This window comes from Pleurodeles waltl, chromosome 4_1 (genome assembly GCF_031143425.1).
Source record: "Pleurodeles waltl isolate 20211129_DDA chromosome 4_1, aPleWal1.hap1.20221129, whole genome shotgun sequence".
In the NCBI taxonomy this organism is placed as follows: Eukaryota; Metazoa; Chordata; class Amphibia; order Caudata; family Salamandridae; genus Pleurodeles; species Pleurodeles waltl.
The window spans coordinates 1,015,774,073-1,015,793,817 of record NC_090442.1 but is presented as its reverse complement, the minus strand read 5'-3'; positions in this window follow the sequence as shown (position 1 = coordinate 1,015,793,817).

Sequence of the window (19,745 nt, the reverse complement as noted above, 5' to 3'; positions counted from 1 at the left end):
TTTAGTGACAGAAAAGGGAACAAAAAGTTTGTCAGAACTTTTAGAAAGACAGAAAAAAACTTTTTAAACTTTTTAAGAACTTTTTGAAAGTTTAGAAGTACTTTTCAGCACTTTAGAAAAGAAGTGAGAAAAGAAATGCAAAACTTTTTGGTTAGGTGTACATACACTGAACTTGTTTTGTATATTTTTCTCTTATGAAAAGTACAATGACAAAAGTGGTAAGTAGTTACAGAGCACTTATCCCACCACTGCACAACCAATGTAGGAGGCTGGACTGGCTTGTAGTGAGTACCAAGGGGTACTTACACCTTGCACCAGGCCCAGGTATCCCTTATTAGTGTATAGGGTGTCTAGCAGCTTAGGCTGATAGATAATGGTAGCTTAGCAGAGCAGCTTAGGCTGAACTAGGAGACGAGTGAAGCTCCTACAGTACCACTAGTGTCATATGCACAATATCATAAGAAAACACAATACACAGATATACTAAAAATAAAGGTACTTTATTTTTATGACAATATGCCAAAAGTATCTCAGTGAGTACCCTCATTATGAGGATAGCAAATATACACAAGATATATGTACACAATACTAAAATATGCAGTAATAGTATTAGAAAACAGTGCAAACAATGTATAGTTACAATAGGATGCAATGGGGACACATAGGGATAGGGGCAACACAAACCATATACTCCAAAAGTGGAATGCGAACCACGAATTGACCCCAAACCTATGTGACCTTGTAGAGGGTCGCTGGGACTGTAAGAAAACAGTTAGGGTTAGAAAAATAGCCCACCCCAAGACCCTGAAAAGTGAGTGCAAAGTGCACTAAAGTTCCCCAAAGGACATAGAAGTCGTGATAGGGGAATTCTGCAGGAAAGACACAAACCAGCAATGCAAAAACAATGGATTTCCAGTCGAGGGTACCTGTGGAACAAGGGGACCAAGTCCAAAAGTCACAAGCAAGTCGGAGATGGGCAGATGCCCAGGAAATGCCAGCTGTGGATGCAAAGAAGCTGCTACTGGACAGTAGAAGCTGAAGGTTCTGCAGGAACGACAAGGGCAAGAGACTTCCCCTTTGGAGGGTGGATCCCCTACGCCGTGGAGAGTCGTGCAGAAGTATTTTCCTGAAGAAAGACTGCCAACAAGCCTTGCTAGCTGCAAATCGTGCGGTTAGGGTTTTTGGATGCTGCTGTGGCCCAGGAGGGACCAAGATGTCGCCAATTGCGTCTGGGAACAGAAGGGGCGTCGAGCAAGACAAAGAGCCCTCTCAAAAGCAGGCAGCATCCGCAGAAGTGCCAGAACAGGCACTGCGACGTAGAGTGAAACGGTGCTCACCCGAAGTTGCACAAAGGAGTCCCACGCCGCCGGAGGACAACTTAGGAGGTCGTGCAATGCAGGTTAGAGTGCCGTGGACCTAGGCTGGACTGTGCACAAAGGATTTCCGCCGGAAGTGCACAGAGGCCGAAGTAGCTGCAAAAGTCGCAGTTCCCATCAATGCAGTCTGGCGTGGGGAGGCAAGGACTTACCTCCACCAAACTTGGACTGAAGAGTCACCGGACTGTGGGAGTCACTTGGACAGAGTTGCTGGATTCAAGGGACCTCGCTCGTCGTGCTGAGAGGAGACCCAGGGTACCGGTGATGCAGTTCTTTGGTGCCTGCGGTTGCAGGGGGACGATTCTGTTGACCCACGGGAGATTTCTTCGGAGCTTCTAGTGCAGAGAGGAGGAAGACTACCCCCACAGCATGCACCACCAGGAAAACAGTCGAGAAGGCGGCAGGATCAGCGTTACAGAGTTGCAGTAGTCGTCTTCGCTACTTTGTTGCAGTTTTGCAGGCTTCCAGCTCGGTCAGCAGTCGATTCCTTGGCAGAAGGTGAAGAGAGAGATGCAGAGGAACTCGGATGAGCTCTTGCATTCGTTATCTAAGGAAATCCCCAAAGCAGAGACCCTAAATAGCCAGAAAAGAGGGTTTGGCTACTTAGGAGAGAAGATAGGCTAGCAACACCTGAAGGAGCCTATCAGAAGGAGTCTCTGACGTCACCTGCTGGCCCTGGCCACTCAGAGCAGTCCAGTGTGCCAGCAGCACCTCTGTTTCCAAGATGGCAGAGGTCTGGAGCACACTGGAGGAGCTCTGGGCACCTCCCAGGGGAGGTGCAGGTCAGGGGAGTGGTCACTCCCCTTCCCTTTGTCCAGTTTCGCGCCAGAGCAGGGCTGAGGGGTCCCTGAACCGGTGTAGACTGGCTTATGCAGAAATGGGCACCATGTGTGCCCATGAAAGCATTTCCAGAGGCTGGGGGAGGCTACTCCTCCCCTGCCTTCACACCATTTTCCAAAGGGAGAGGGTGTAACACCCTCTCTCAGAGGAAGTCCTTTGTTCTGCCATCCTGGGCCAAGCCTGGCTTGACCCCAGGAGGGCAGAAACCTGTCTGAGGGGTTGGCAGCAGCAGCAGCTGCAGTGAAACCCCAGGAAAGGCAGTTTGGCAGTGCCAGGGTCTGTGCTAGAGACCCGTGGGATCATGGGATTGCACCAACAATGCCAGGATGGCATAGAGGGGGCAATTCCATGATCTTAGACATGTTACATGGCCATATTCGGAGTTACCATTGTGAAGCTACATATAGGTAGTGACCTATATGTAGTGCACGCATGTAATGGTGTCCCCGCACCCACAAAGTCCGGGGAATTGGCCCTGAACAATGTGGGGGCACCTTGGCTAGTGCCAGGGTGCCCACACACTAAGTAACTTAGCACCCAACCTTTACCAGGTAAAGGTTAGACATATAGGTGACTTATAAGTTACTTAAGTGCAGTGTAAAATGGCTGTGAAATAACGTGGACGTTATTTCACTCAGGCTGCAGTGGCAGGCCTGTGTAAGAATTGTCAGAGCTCCTTATGGGTGGCAAAAGAAATGCTGCAGCCCATAGGGATCTCCTGGAACCCCAATACCCTGGGTACCTCAGTACCATATACTAGGGAATTATAAGGGTGTTCCAGTAAGCCAATGTAAATTGGTAAAATTGGTCACTAGCCTGTTAGTGACAAATTGAAAGAAATGAGAGAGCATAACCACTGAGGTTCTGGATAGCAGAGCCTCAGTGAGACAGTTAATCATAACACAGGTAACACCTACAGGGCACACTTATGAGCACTGGGGCCCTGGCTGGCAGGGTCCCAGTGACACATACAACTAAAACAACATATATACAGTGAAAAATGGGGGTAACATGCCAGGCAAGATGGTACTTTCCTACACTATCCTAGCCCATATACTGGAGGAAATTGGTGTCAGTGGAAAAGCACTGGGATGGCGATAAAACCTTTTAAGAGACTAGACCGATTTGGTGCAGCTAGATCTTTTTATTTCTCAAACTATGACCCTGGATAGGGAGTACTGCATCTCATCTTTGAGTTCCACTTCTTTTAATATATGAATGCCCCCCCCCCCATAGCTCAAGTGCTAAGATCTTGCCGGTTCGAACTCATCATATATGTGGATGACACACATCTTATTATTACCATGGGGAAAAATCCTGAATCCACGAAGATCAGTTTCAGGAATTGTATGCCAAAAATAGCCCTATGGATGTTGTCTAATTGCCTTCAACTTATTACAGGAAAGACTGAAATCTTGCTCTTCGGAAAATCTTCCCCTTGATGACTGGTTGCCACTGGAACTGGGGCCAGCCGCAACCCCCAAAACATAGTCTAAAATCAGGGCATACTGACAGATGATGCTCTTTCTATAAAAGAACAAGAACATTCCCTCTTTTGTCCAGTTTTGGAATTATATGTCTGCTCAGAAAAGCCTTTCAATGGCTGCCATTCCAGTCCAGAAAATCCATCACTCAGGCACTTATTATATGTTGCTTAGACTATGGAAACACTCTCATGGTTGCAGCAAATAAAACTTTTTTAGCCAAGCTCCAAGTAGTATAAAATAAAGCTGCCCAACTGATTTGCAATTTTCCATCACACTGTCCATCAGAGCCCACATTGAAACTCTTGCATTGGCTTCCGATAAAAAAGTGCTCCCTGTTTAAACTTCTTTGCCTTGCACACAAGTCCCTCTTAGGAAATGGTCGGCTTCATCTACAGAAGAAGTTACAGTTTTTTGCACCCCGCACAATCTTAGATCCAATGGATAATTTTTACTTCATCTCAACCGTATTTATACTGCCAGATATGGGGACAGATTATTTTCTTACTTGGCTACCCATCATTGGAACAAGCTTCCTTTGCACATCCACGCATGCTTGGATTTTGCTTGCTTCAAGAAATTTGTTGAAACCTGGCTCTTTTAATTCCTTCTGGTACTTCCATCCTGTTATAGAGTGCTTAGCATAGAGAGACCCTCTAGGGGTTGATTTGTTTGCGCTGTACAAATATAATTAACATAACATAGCATAACATATGCCATTGATATATTAGGTCAAAAGAAAGGGAGCCAATATGTTCCATCCCTGTCCTATGCCCTTGCCCACTCTAAAATAATCAGTAGATTCACCATTATAATACTGTTGAATAAATTGGATAATACATGTGTCAACCCCCAGATGAAGTAAAAGATCCTACAGCAAGGAACAGTTAACTACATCAAAAGTGGATGAAAGATCCATACATGAGTAGTACAGAGTCTCCTGCTTGGCAGCTGCATAATTATCAAAAATAAGAGCTAAATTGAGACATTGTTCGGTTGTACCAATTTCCTTTCTAAAACCATATTGAAATAGTGGAGATAGCTTTGTGGTCCTATGCCCACCCTTCAACTTTATCCAAAAGTATCTTCCCTGCCACCTTTATCGAAGAATCCAAGAGCTAAATAGGTCTCTATCAGACTGGATCAGCTTTGTTACCCTTCTTGAAAATCAGGACTATGAAAGACTTCTGAAGGAGGGCCTACTTTAACTATGGCATTCAGGACATTGGTAAGAAGTGGAGCCCACAACCCAATACAACCTATAAATAAATCCAGTGGGACACCGTCTGGACCTGGGGCCTTGCTCTTCCGACATCCCTTAAGAGCCCTGGTAACAGCCCTAATGGCTAAGCCCTCTGGAGGTCCTGGCTCACTGTCTCTTTTGAGTTTAGATGAATCCTCCATACAAGAGGCTGCCCCCGAGATCATATGCGAGAAATATGAAGTCCAGTCACCTGGAGAGATGTTGGACACTAATGTGGGGCTTTTGCCCTCTCATAGATATGGATTGTTAACTATTCTCCAGAATGCACCATTATCACCTTGCCTACTCACTTCATCCTTTAACCCTTGCTTCCTTTCCAACAAAGTTCTCCTATAGAGTGATTGACACTTGATGAGGACCTCTTTGTCCTGTGGGACAATCTTTAAGGCGGACATGAGGGCCTTATGCATATTTCCACATTCGTTATCAAACCAGCCCTGTCTTTTTTAGCTCTCGGAGGTTGTGTTAACTGAGATTTAATATGGGAGGACAGACAGGAGTACATATGTTCATAACTCTATTTGTGCTCCACATGACTTGACCAGCTCACTTAAAAATCTCTCTTTGTTGGTTGAATCCCATTTCAATGCCAACCCATTCTGTCAACTAACTGTCAGCTCCTTTCCTAGAGAAGTTTTCCCATCTTTTGCAAAAGAGATGTCAAACATTACAATCAGGGGATTGGGATCACTAAAGCAAGAAGGAGATATGTGGAAATCTCTAACAAGAAGGCTAATATTACTGCACACTAGTATAACATTAATAGTGCTGGGAGTACTGTGGCCTACATATGATGGCCATCTCATCATGAGCGAGCTTGAAAAATCCAAGGCCAACAATGAAATGTACTTGATTAGAATGTTATATTATTTAGGACCTCCCCAAATCTAGACTGTACAAAGTGTGCAATTCACTCTTCCTCATCACTTGACAGACCACAGGACCTGCCAGAAGTAAAACTACAGCATTGGATATTAATATCTCCACCCACAAAATATACAAATTGCCCTTGCATAACTTCAAAATGCTTCCAGTTCATTGCCAAAAGCATAAATGAGGTTCACCACAGAATTATAAAAACATTTATTATAGAAATTAATAGATGGTTCCATTTCTAACAGCCCATCTGATAATAGGGAGAACTCAAACGTGTGTCCCACACTACCTCGCATGTTGTTGGCTAGGAGAATGGCCAGACCTCTTTTCAGCCCACCCTTATTTGATGGCAGGGGTAAAATGTGTACTAAAGCCTGCCACAAAAAATACAGTTGTTAGACAAATTTCTTTAAGGCGGAAAATCAGAGAGCTTTGAATAAGTGTGTGTCTCTTTATCTCAAATTCAGTCTTGGATTCTTGCAAATGTTGGCCTATAACAAAAAAGGCACATATTAATCGGTACAGACTCATGTTGTACATGCAAGTTTGGAGGCCAAGAGTCTGTGGTACATCGTATGCTCTTCTGTTCCCATACTCTGCAGGAAAGGAGGCAGATTCTTCTGCCTCTGCTCCTAAACTGTAATATAAGCACATGCAGTGAGGCTATGTCATTCTGCCTCCGCTCTTACTGAGAACCTTTGTTCCAGAAGGTGACCATTCGGTCTTTGAGCCTGAATATAGACTAGACCTGGACAACACCCATAAATTCATGCACATATCTTGTTTCCTTGATAAGTGTAAAGCTCTAATGTAATTTCTTGTGTGTATGTAATTATTTTTTTTACTTTTGATCTTTAGGATTTTAAATGATAAAGGGCAATGTCTACTCAAAAAATGAAATTGTTTTTAATGATAAAATGTAATATTTAATCTCTGTTCGACTTGGCACATGTGTATGGCCTTATGGTCTAAAACAACATTTTGAAGTAGAACATAAGAGTCATGGTTTACAACTAGACATTCTGGTACAGAGAAACAACATCTAGAAAAAACTAGCTTACCGAAGATGCTAAAGCAGAAGAGAAAGTAAATTAACTGAGGAAAGAAATAAAGAAAATAACTTAAAAGTCATTATTACATTCATAATATTATTGCCTTCTGCTCTTTTTCAAATTAAGAACAAAATCAATAGCGTGAACGTTTAGATACAATTCTATAATACCCACAGTATCAAACAAAGTTTGCACACTTCTCAATTGAAGTCTGAGGGGGTCTCTTAACAAAATTTTAAATAATATCTGTGAAAGTCTGACTCTGTTGATGAAAGGCAATCCCCATAAACTGTGTGGAACAAACTCGGTAAGCTAAAGGCCTAGCACAAATATATACTATTTCATAGACTGGCTCCCAGGAAGAAGTCTGTTGTCAGGCTCACTTTTGAGGCCCCACCACCGGGGCTGTGGCCTTTTACTCTTGACATTCTGGGCCCTGACCTATTATGGATACCGATTATCTGGGACAAGTACTACCCCTTCAGCACTTGATTCTCAGTGGTAGCACAGATCGAGTACTTCAACACTTTTTGGGCAGAGGTAGGTGTAAGGTTACACGTGCACAAGGCCCAACATATGCACAGCAACTCCAATAAATGAATGTGCAGCCAGAAACGTGTTTCATGAAAAGGTAGTACTTCTATACAAACAGAAAGTGATATAAAGCACACAGCAAATAATATACACATTTTTCTTAAAGCCAGCACACTAGCATTGTCCGTGCAAGATTCTGAGTCCCACTTCCCTGTCTAATGACCATGGTTATTCCCCATCTACATGATGCAACATAAAAGCAAGGTCCCACTAGCGAGTAGGAGTCTTAGACATTCCACAATGGCTTTTAGAGGCAAAGTGCCTCAGTGCTGTAGAGTTATAGTCAGAGCAAGTTCCTCCTGTGGTTCTGAAGCCTGGTGATCAGTCTTACCCGATGCTGCTGGATTGCAATATGAAAGGCCCAGGAGTGTGGCAGCGGTCGGAGCTGATGCCAGGCAATGAGCAGTAGTCTTGTTGCTGCAGGCAAGACAGCTGAAAATCCACAGTGCTCCTCTGGTTGTGAGGTAACGCCACCCGATTCCAGCTGCAGGTCTTGGGTGGCTTGATGTTTCCAATGCCAAACAGATGCTTTCGTTACAGTGGTCACAACCAGCTACGCTTCCTTTTTGCACGCAGCAGAAGGGTGATGGCCTTCTCTGAGGTCGCCATCTACCATATAGGGGTTTGTGAACAATGGCACACAGGGCAACGGCCCTTTCATGTCACAGTACTGCACAGGACGACTGCACTCCTCAGTCGCAGTGATGCACCAGGGAAATGGGTCTATACCTTCACAGCAGCCTCACCTAGCATACAGCATCACTGATATAAGCATTAGACGGCCCTATCATTACAGTGCTCCTGACTTGACCAATAATTCCCACATTTCACTTCAGGGGTCTACTCAACAGGATCCCCACTGGACCTCACTCCCTCCAGGCACTCTCTTCCTCACAGGGTCCTCTGGTCTTGGAAGTCAGACAGACGCTGGTGCTCCAGGCTCCAGGGCAAGTGGTCCTGATTCTCCTGGGTGATGTCACTCACCCAGCAGACAGACTGGCGGACCTTAGTCCCCAGTCCTGGTCACAAGAGGTAGAAGTCATGCTGTTCTTCTCTACAATGATGTCCAGCTCCAGTTTGACAATTTGGGAGACTCAAGAAGTGCCCCTTTTTAGGTCTCGGCTCTAGACAGTGCACATGCACTGTCTCAATTCCAAGACTGCTGTATCTAAATCTGGGGCTTCAGTCCGCTCACAGCCTTCTCCATTTTGCAGCATCCCCATTCATGAAGGGCAAACATAGTTCATGCTATTTCCTGTGTTTTTCCCTCTCCGAGAGCACCGCCCCACTACAATTAACATACGCAGGGTCCATGTTTTAAGCATTGTTACCGGGCTACGTTTTGGGTTTTTATTGTGTTCAGCAGATGGAAAGGCAGCCTGTGGTGGTACTGTCGTTCGTAGGCTCTCAGGTCAGTTTTTTCCCCACCGCTGTGTGTGCCATGTTCTGTTTATAGCGTTTGATTCTTACACATTTACCCCGCAATTGCTCCTAAAACAGAACAAACATCTACACAATTCTAACTGCCTGGACTGAAGCTTACAGACCCAGCAAAAAACTGAATGTCTATTAAAAATCCTTCACGAGCCTGAATTACTAATTGTCATGTCTGGTTGACCTTTCAGACTTGCGAATGTTTGGTTCATAGTGACTAGGTCTCATCTCATCGTGTTTATTTTGCTGTCAGTGGCCTCACATAGTTCATATTTTTACTTGAATTTCATTCTTATTTTTATGTATAAACTGCAATGATTATGTAGCTCTCGGACCTTTTTCTATTAAGTAAAGGTATTAGTTTATATAAATCAAAAATGAATGAGTCTGTGCATAAAAAGACATCTGTGCATGTGGATACGTGAGTGCATTTTTATGGGCACAGAAGAACTGTCCTTCTGGAAGGATGTGGATATATTTACTTCCTCCTTACCAGAAGACTGGGAATTACCAGCAGTCAAAAGGAATACTCGAACAAATAGTTTGTAAAAGCATGTTGTTACTCTTAAAAGTTTACATTCGAGCTCACTTCCTGTTCGGACATCAGTGACTATCCTCATCCATTTTCTGTGCTCTCCTTACATCAGGCAGAGTGCAAAGATTGCTGCACTGGCGCTTTCTCCCTTTTGGGCAGTGCTCTGTTTTTTCATCTCCTTGTTCTCTGCAATTTCAAGAGGACATTTTTTAAAAAGAAAAACCCTTTTCGTTGGTTTAGTACTCCAAAAAGGTAAAAAAAAATTGAGGTAGTGGTATGGTGGCAAAAACTCAGCAGGGAAACAGTCCTTCCTTGTTATATCAGCAAGATAGTTTTCTTGACGATTGCATCTCTGATAACATATTTGCCATTTCACACTGATCCTCCATCAACACCCCCCATAGACACTTCATCTGGTCATGCCAATGGATGTGCGGTACCTTCAATCTCCCCTAATGTCTATCCAACTGACCTTCTTTCAAAACTGGACCCTTCCGCTTTGATCAAAGTTGCCTCTTGTTTCAAAAATCATTTCTTAACCATCAAACAGGTCTAATTCACAGGCTTCAGGATCTCAGGTTTTGGCTGAAATACAGGAGCCCTTTCTTGTGATCATAAATCTTGTAGTGAGTTGTGATTCTGTGGTATCTTTGCTGATATTCACAAACACCGAACATCACTGCCACCATGTGACATCTCATAAACTGTCAAGGGTAATATCTCTTTTATAACACTTAAAATATTAACACCTTGCACAATTTAATTTGCCCTCTTGAGCAATAAGCTAGTCAGACAGCAACTCTGATGGTGGGGGCGGTGAAAGTGGTACCCTCTTCTACTTAGCATGGCAGATTTAAATTAGGATGCTAAATGGCAATATTTTGATTTTTAGATGCAGATAGAGGAAGAAGATAAATGGAAGTGCTTTAGTTATATGCAGGGCCATTGGAAATATGTGGCAGAGAGGACCGAATTATGCTTCAGGGTTGACAAATTTATATGGCAAGAAAAGTCCAGTTATGCATTTACAACACCAACAGCTCTAACTCAAACTAATGCGAGACCTATTACATTGCAAATGCGTGTTATTATTAGGTTTTGCCTGCACAGCGCTTGCATTGTGCTTACAAAATATTTTGTAATTAAAAAAATATATTAAAAGGGACTTACAGCCTGCCCGCAGCAAATCCATTACTTACTATTCCTAGATTTGCCGGTCACTCACATGTTCATGTTTCTCACTGTTCAGCAGCACCTCGACCGTCATTGGGTTCCTCTCTTCTTTCATTGGCTTTAGCTATTCCCTGGCACTTTGACTAAGTACTGTTTCCGGCTGGCAGTTAGAGGCTGACAACCACTGTCCTTCAACTGGCCACGCGCTTCCAAGGCACTTTTTTAAAAATTTGATCTCACGCACTCCGTATGACTGCATGTGTTCCCTCTTTCCACTGCCAATGTTTGTGCTCCATATCACCTCCCTCCTCCTGCTCTTGTTTCACACACTCCCTTGTGTTTACCATCACCTCCCGCTATTTGTTCTTTAAAAAAAAAAAAAACAAAAACAGTTTACGATAGCTCAAACTCGACCCAAAGGTATCAGAACACTTTAAATGTACACCAGTTGCATTACAGATAGACAGTTTGGCACAATACACCCTTTAAACTTTGAGCTGTGGGCCATTTCTCATGTGGCCAACTTCCGTCACCTTCTTGCGAAGAGGATGTGGTGTAATGGCCAAAGTTGCTGACTGCGGAGCTTCCAATCTCTGCGTCGCCACAATATCTTGTGATTCTGGGCAAATCAGGAAACCTTCCTGTGCCTCCTAAAATATATAAATACACAAAAAGAAATAAATAATACTGGGTCCTGGTGCACATGTAAAGTGCTGCAATACCTTTGGGTTAGGTTTTTGCTATCTAAAATTGCAAAACACACAACTTTCAATGCACAGCAAAGCATGTTCCGTGCTCTGGCCGATTGCACCAACTTGAGAGCTCTAGTGGCATCAAAAGGCACAGTTCCCTTTAAACTTGATGTAACAAATTTATTCCGTAGATCCGGATCTCTGTAGTGCATCCACAGTTGTCAATCCTTTTGAGGTGGCTGAAAATACATGTAATATTTAAGCAGGACATAAACGCATATGAATTGTGCGAAATGGCATCCTTATATTCGCCAAATGTTTGTAGTGCGAGACAAGGTAACAGGGCGGACATCTTGGTGAAAGGAACAACGGTAAACATTGTGAAGCCCACGGCTTTTTGAACACGCAAAGCAGAGCTCATTCTATTTTCATCTTTTCATACTATGTTGTAATTTAGCTTCATATTAGCTTGTCCCTTCATGTATGTTGTAATTTAGTTTAAAATTAATCCGCCCAAACCTCCATTTATGTTGTAATTTAGCTAAAAATGAGTCCCTTTCTCCACGTATGTGAGCTCATTGCTTGTTCAGAGACTTTCCTGAATGTGGAAGAAGTGTAAAATCAAGCTTGACTACGACTAAGTTCTGGAACTGGAATCTCATAAACTTTGAAAATGTCTAGGGTAGGGCATGTCGTTTCCCGCACATGTAAAACCAAAACTGGAATGATTGCATGGAACATCCCTGTACATCTGGCAGTTTCTGTGAGCTCATCTGCAAACTACAGGCGGAATTTTCTGCTACTACATAGTTGGGCTATGGCGCATGTGTTCTGGGGACACCTGTATGTGCCATTATGCTCTATAATCCTTTGCGTGCGACAATCTAAAGGGTGTAACTCAAACTAATAGCCCTTATTTAAGTGTTTGGCATTAATGGAAATCGGGTTTGAGAGTATGTGTATGATCAACATTTCACTGGAAATGTATGTGGATTTTTTTGTTTTGTTTTTCCTTTCATTCAGTTTTATAGACCAAAAGGGGTGCGTATTGTCATCCAATAAATATAGGGAAAAAATATCCCATGTTGCACTCATGGAGATATGAACAGTATTGGAAATGGGGTCTTTGGTTGACAGTCAGGTTACCCCCTGTTCAAGCAAGGACCCTCACTCACAAGCAGATGCGCGAAGTCGGGGATCGCGGCGTCTGTGCGAAAGGTTGAATCCGTGCACTTCGAGCGGTGTCGGTCACGACATGGTGTGGCGACTTCCACGGAGTTGCAGACTTCAGTGGGGCTGCTGCGGCGTCGGGCCTGCGAAAAGCATCGCGTTCCAGCGAAGGTCACGGCGTCGGGTGCAGGCGGCGTTACCGGATTCAGCAGCAGCGTCGGTCCGGAGTCGTCCGAAGTCGATTTCCTTGGAATTCCACCAGCTTTCCTTTCAAGGGCCCAGGGACTGGATAGGGCACCACTTGTCAGAGCATGAGTCTCTCCAGAGACTCCAGGTGCCGGCAGAGAGAAGTCTTTGCTGTCCCTGAGACTTCAAACAACAGGAGGCAAGCTCTAACTCAAGCCCTTGGAGATTTCTTCACAAGATGGAAGGCACACAAAGTCCAGTCTTTGTCCTCTTACTCTGGCAGAAGCAGCACTGCAGGAAAGCTCCACAAAGCACAGTCACAGGCAGGGCAGCACTTCTTCCTCAGCTATCAGCTCTTCTCCAGGCAGAGGTTCCTCTTAGTTCCAGAAGTGTTTCTAAAGTCTGTAGATTTGGGTGCCCTTCTTATACCCATTTTAGTCTTTGAAGTCACCTTTCTTCAAAGGGGACTCACACCTACTTGTGAAATCCTGCCTTGCCCAGGCAAGGCCTCAGGCACACACCAGGGGGTTGGAGCCTGCATTGTCAGAGGCAGGCACAGTCCTTTCAGACGAGAGTGACCACTCCACCCCTCCCTCCTAGCAGAGATGGCTAATCAGGAAATGCAGGTTACACCCCAGCTCCCTTTGTGTCACTGTCTAGTGCGAGGTGAAAAACAACCCAACTGTCAAACTGACCCAGACAGGGAATCCACAAACAAGGCAGAGTCACAGAATGGTTTAAGCAAGAAAATGCTCACTTTCTAAAAGTGGCATTTTCAAACGCACAATCTTAAAATCAACTTTACTAAAAGATGTATTTTTAAATTGTGAGTTCAGGGACCCCAAACTCCACATGTCCATCTACTCTCTAGGGGAATCTACACTTTAATCATATTTAAAGGTAGCCCCCATGTTATCCTATGAGAGAGACAGGCCTTGCAACAGTGAAAAACGAAGTTGGCAGTATTTCACTGTCAGGACATATAAACCACATTACTTTATGTCCTACCTTATCCATACACTGCACCCTGCCCTTGGGGCTACTTAGGGCCTACCTTAGGGGTGCCTTACATGTAAGAAAAGGGAAGGTTTAGGCCTGGCAAGTGGGTTCACTTGCCAAGTCGAATTTATAGTGTAAAAGTACACACACAGACACTGCAGTGGCAGGTCTGAGACATGATTACAGAGCTACTTATGTGGGTGGCACAACCAGTGCTACAGGCCCACTAGTAGCATTTGATTTACAGGCCCTGGCACCTCTAGTGCACCTTTCTAGGGACTTACTAGTAAATCAAATATGCCAATCATGGATAAACCAATCAACCATACGATTTACACAGAGAGCATATGCACTTTAACACTGGTTAGCAGTGGTAAAGTGCTCAGAGTTCAAAAGCCAACAGTAACAGGTCAGAAAAAATAGAAGGCAAGAGGCAAAAAGATTGGGGATGACCCTGCATAAGCAAAGAAGTCCAACAAACAGGAATGTATTTGTGCCTAAGAAGGAAAAGTACAAAACATTTGACACAAAGACAGGAGATGATCTCATACTCTGCTGGAACGTATTCTAAATAATTATAACAAGTGTCCAGTGCAAAAGTGGCAAAATATGAATATCCCAAAATATGAATGTCTTCTTTATGGCATCTTTAAGGAACGCATCCAGCGGAGTCTGCACTTGGAGACCTACATATGCTTTCCTTTACACATGCCTTATGGTTATACAACTGGGTCAGATGGTTATTGCCTTGAAACAAGGTGGACATGCCCATATTTTCTTGCCGCAGGCTGAATTTATTAACATGATGGAAGACAGTGTGGATGGAATGAGTTTGTTTCCATACACAAAGTAAGCTCCTGTTGGGTTGGCTGATTCAGTTTGTGGAGCTATACACTGTAGGCAGATGGAGTTTGAAAGGAACGGGATAAAGCAATGTTTTGTGTGACTGTTAGGAATACAGAGTGCGATGTATTGACCATAATGATGCTGGGATTGTTGGTCTTGCAATCCAATATCATTTACATTGAAAGGAAGGAAGATGCCGCTGTACTGCTGCTCCAATTTGCAATATAGTTATAACCTGATAACATGTCTTTAGTGTCTGAATGACTTTAAAAAATGGCATTCCCATATCCACTCAAAGGATTCCAAGTCCCACTGTGCTTGCTGATCTTAACATATGAACATTGACAAAGCCAATACATTTTGCATAGGCAAAACCTATTAGCTCTTCCAATGCTTGTTATAATCAGTTTCCAGATTTAGGCCCTCATTACAACCCTGGCGGTTTGCGGAGAAGTGGCAGTCTTACCGCCAACAGGCTGGCGGTAAAAAAATTGGAATCATGACCATGGCGGTTACCGCCACGGTCATCTGCCACTTCTCCGAACCGACTGCCATGGGTCTCCAGCTCAGCCCAGCAGCCATCACAAGACTGTCGGCGGTATCATGACCCGGCTGACCGCCATGGCACTGATAGGGGTCTCACCCACCCCCCACCCGAGTCCTTCCCCTTCCACCCCCTAAAGTCCTTTTAAGTGCCTATTTCTCTGTCCTTCCTTTTATCCAGGGAGCAGTCTGTCACAGCAGGAGCAACTCCAATCTTGATAGCCCCATGGGAGTGACTAGAGGATCACACCTGGATGTCATCTTCACTGATACATGCCTAACAAAAGGTTAGAAAGGCTCCAGGTCTCCTCTTTATGATTCTCCTACCTTTGCCATGTTCCCCCTAGCAGTCCAATCATCTCTCTGACAATGTGCCCAGGCCCCTCTGACTAGTGGCCTTTCCAGAATCTAAGAGCCTTATTGAAGTGCAGAGGAGAACCTGGATCTCCCTTCTTCTAGTGTATATGTTCCCCCAGCAGGAATTCCACAAACCTGCCTAGGAGGGGTCCTCCATCTCCATATGCCTTTCCAGGGCCTTTGGTTTCCAATATGGAACTCATAGGCATTCATGTACTGTACCAGAAAGAGGCACACATATGTTACCACGCACACACAAACACATATACACTGCACCACACTACATACTAACACAATGTAGGTCAAGGGTATACAGCAGTGGAACTTTACATGAGGCTGGTAGGCGAAAATCCAGTGATACAGGTAAAATGCCTATTTACTTTACTGATCACTATCACAAAAACGGGATGCTGCCAGCAATGCACTTGTGCTACTTAATACTTGGTAAGAGCAGTAGCCCTTTATCACCAGTATGGGAGTTCTTTGTTTTCCCCTCCCGGTCTAACAAGATGGAAATCCAAGAGACAGGCCTAGGTCATGATGCACAGGTAGGATCTGTTTTCACCCATGACCAAATATTGGTACAAAGGAACCAGATATCCTTGCAGTTGGAGCATTTAAGGCAGAAGTTTATGCTTGACACAATGCAGGGGACATGCCTGTCCCAACAACAGCCTTCAGTTGAAATAAGAGTGTAAACGTTTTCAGCTGAGAAGATATCAAGATTTTTACAGCTAGAGAGCCAAGATACTGAAGAGACGCTTGAACCATCATAGACAGCACTTCCTTTAGGCATGGTTAGCATGAGCAAGAAAATATTGCTACAGCATTTACAGTTACACTAAGGTAATGGTTCACTTTAAGACCTCCCCCCTTTTGAGCCATTCATAGGTACAAATTAAGACACATCAATGATCATAAAATTTAATTTCAAATTCATAGCTGGCCCAATACTTCCTAAAAGTCCATAATTCGATTTTCAGTTTACGCTAATATCTTTATCCATGGGTTTCAGCGGTTCGGATGGTGAGTCACCATTGCGTCTGGTGAGACTGTTGATGGAGGTGATACAGTCTCATACAATAATATAGATCAAGATACGGACAACAAAAGGATGAGCACCATTTCATAAATCTTCATTCCTCAACTTCAAGAATAACTCTTAACCAAGTTCAAATGTTCCAGCCAGCAGAACCAATCAAATTATCAATTTTATGTAAGATTTTAACACTTTAATGTGTTTGATCAATTTGCTTCTGCATGCCTGAAGAGACATTTGGTATGAAAGTATGGTGTTCTGAAACTATGACTGTACCATCTCCACCTTAGGCAGCTAAGACAAAATCAAGAGCCACCCTATTTTGGAGAATTAAAGTTCACTGTGCTTCAGATTGGCCAGAAATAAAACCAATATGTGTTGCAATCAAGTTAGCTTCCTCTTCTAATAGTGATCACCCTGAATTTTGTTGCCTTTTAGTGGACCATATGTTTTTGCTGGCTTCAAAATTCTGTGTACATTCCCCCTGCCAAGTAGTAGTAAAGTGCCTATGCCCCCCCTTTAACCATGATTACATTGGCATACTCTTAATTTGTATATTTAGCTTGCTCATAGATCTCTAGTAGATGTTAGATGCTACCCAGGGCCTGGAAGTTAAATGCCACTAGTGGACTTCAGTGCTTATTGTGACATCCACTACTGAAGCAAACATGTCTTCAGGTCTTCCATTGTAGGGTGACTTTAGTAGGCAACAATTCAATCTGCCAAGCATTTTTAGAGGTATGAACCTCCCTCGTAACCGGTACTGTGCCCAGGACGAGGTGATCTCGTCCAAGGCGCCGGTTACCCGCTGCCTTGGACATGAACACCTCGTCCTGCTATGGGCCCCCGGGCTAGCGCTCCCCGATGGCCAGGCACACCCCTCCCCTAGGCAGGGATGGAAGGGGAATCGCTTCCCCTTCCACCCCCGCGACCCCCCTGTGGCGTCTGATGATGTCAGTGCGCTTTTGCGCGCTGACCTCATCAGAGGCCTTCCCTCTGGCGCTGGAATCTCAGCTTCCAGCGCCCGATCGGAGGAGAAATGCAAAGCATTTCTCCTCCGATCACGTGGAGGGGGCAGAGAAGCCTGAAAGGAGAGGAAAGGCCTTTCCTCTCCATTCAGGCTTCTCTGAGCATTTCTGCTGCCTGATCGCGATGCGATCGGGCAGCAGAAATGCCACTAGAAACCAGGGTTTTTATTTTTATTTATTTACTTGATAAGGAGAGCAGCCCCTTTGGGCAAGGGCCGCTCTCCAGGGGGGCAATTTGTTTTTTGGCTGTTTCTGCCACCACTAGGGCCAGATCAGCCTAATACAATTAGGCTGATCTGCCCCCAGTGGGGGCAGAAACCCCCCTAGACACCAGGTATTTTTTTTTTATTTTTTATATTTGGGGAGTGATCCCTTAGGTAAGGGTCGCTCCCCTGGGGGCAAAATTAATTCTAGGCCGTTTCTGCCCCCCTTGGGGGCAGATCAGCCTATTTCTATTAGGATAATCTGCCCCCAAGGGGGGCAGAAACCACTAGACACTAGGGATTTTTTTTTGTCAGTTTCTCTTGAAGGGAGCAACCCCTTAGGCAAGGGTCGCTCTCCTGGAGGGGGGGGGGCAAATTTGTTTTAGGCCATTTCTGCCCCCCTTGGGGGCAGATCGGCCTACTGTAATTAGGCTGATCTGCCTCCAGGGGGGGCAGAAACCTCTAGGCACCAGGGATTTTTTTGTTTGTTTTGTTTTATTTTTTTATATGTGGGGAGCGACCCCTTAGGCAAGGGTCACTCCCCTGGGGGCAAAATTATCTTTGGGCCATTTCTGCCCCAATTGGCCTATTTTTATTAGGCCAATCTGCCCCCAGGGGGGGCAGAAACCACTAGACACCAGGGATTTTTTTTTTAAATTTCACGCATGGGGAGCGACTTCTTAGGCGAGGGTCGTTCCCCTGGGGGCCAAATTTATTTTAGGCCATTTCTGCTCCCCTTGGGGGCAGAGCTTCCTATTTTTATTAGGCCGATCTGCCTCCAAGGGGGGCAGAATCCACTAGGCACCAGGGATTTTTATTTTTTTGCACCAATTTCACGCAAGGGGAGTGACCCCTAAGGCAAGGGTCGCTCCCCATGGGGGCACATTACTGTTGGCCATATCTGCCCCCTTTTGGGGCAGATTGGCTTATTTTTGGTAGGCTCATCTACCCCAAGGGGGGCAGAAAGCCCACCAGAGACCAGTGAAGATTTTTTTTCAAAATAAGTTGTTGGGGGTATGGCCATACACCCACCGCAAATAAATGGGGCCCACGTTGTTCTGCCCACCAGTGGGCAGATGGGGCAATTACCCCCGATCCACACCCCGGGGGCAGGAAGTCTACTGGATGACAGGGAAGAAAAAAAAAATGAGTGGGGTGTGGGCTACCAACCAGTATGGGCATGGTTATGCCCCTACCTCAACTGAAGGGGCTAACAGTCTTTCAGCTCTCCCCGCACACTAAAACATCTTATCCCACGGCAAGCAAGTGGGCATTTGATTATTTGGGGTTTTGGTTTTACATTTGGGCCATGAGAGCTTGGCTAACTCTCAAAATTGTCCCACTTGGAATGGTGAGGGCTGCACCTTTTGGACTTTGGGACGCTGCCATGTAGAAAAATCTACAAGACCTAGACACATCTGAAAACTAAACATCTGGGTGAGTCCAGGGTGGTGTGCTTCAAATGCACCCCGCACCATTTTCTTACCCACAATGCCCTGAAAACCTCCAACTTTGCTGGAAATCACACATTTTTTCCCACATTTTTGTGATGGAACCTACCGGAATCTGCAGGAATCCACAAAATTCCTACCACCCAGCATTGTCTCATCTACACCGATAGAAATTCTGCCCCACTTGTCAGCCTAAAATATTTTTTTTCCAAACTGCCCTTTTGGACCCGCTTTGGTTCCCCCTCAATTTAGACATGTTTTTGGCTCTTCCCTGTCACAGGCACTTGTCCCACCTACACAAGTGAGGTATCATTTTTACCGGGAGACTGAGGGGAACGTTGAGTGGTAGGAAATTTGTCCCGTTGCGGTGAAATGTGATTTTTTAGGTAAATCTGAGGTTTTCTGAGGATTCTGGGTAAGAAAACACTGGGGTATCCGCGCAAGTCACACCTCCCTGGGCTCCCTCGGGTGTCTAGTTTTCAGAAATGTCTGGGTTTGGTAGGTTTCCCTGTATGGCTGCTGAGCCCAGGACCAAAAACGCAGGTGCCCGCCGAAAAACAGGTAGTTTTGTATTTGATAATTTTGATGTGTCCAGATTTGGGG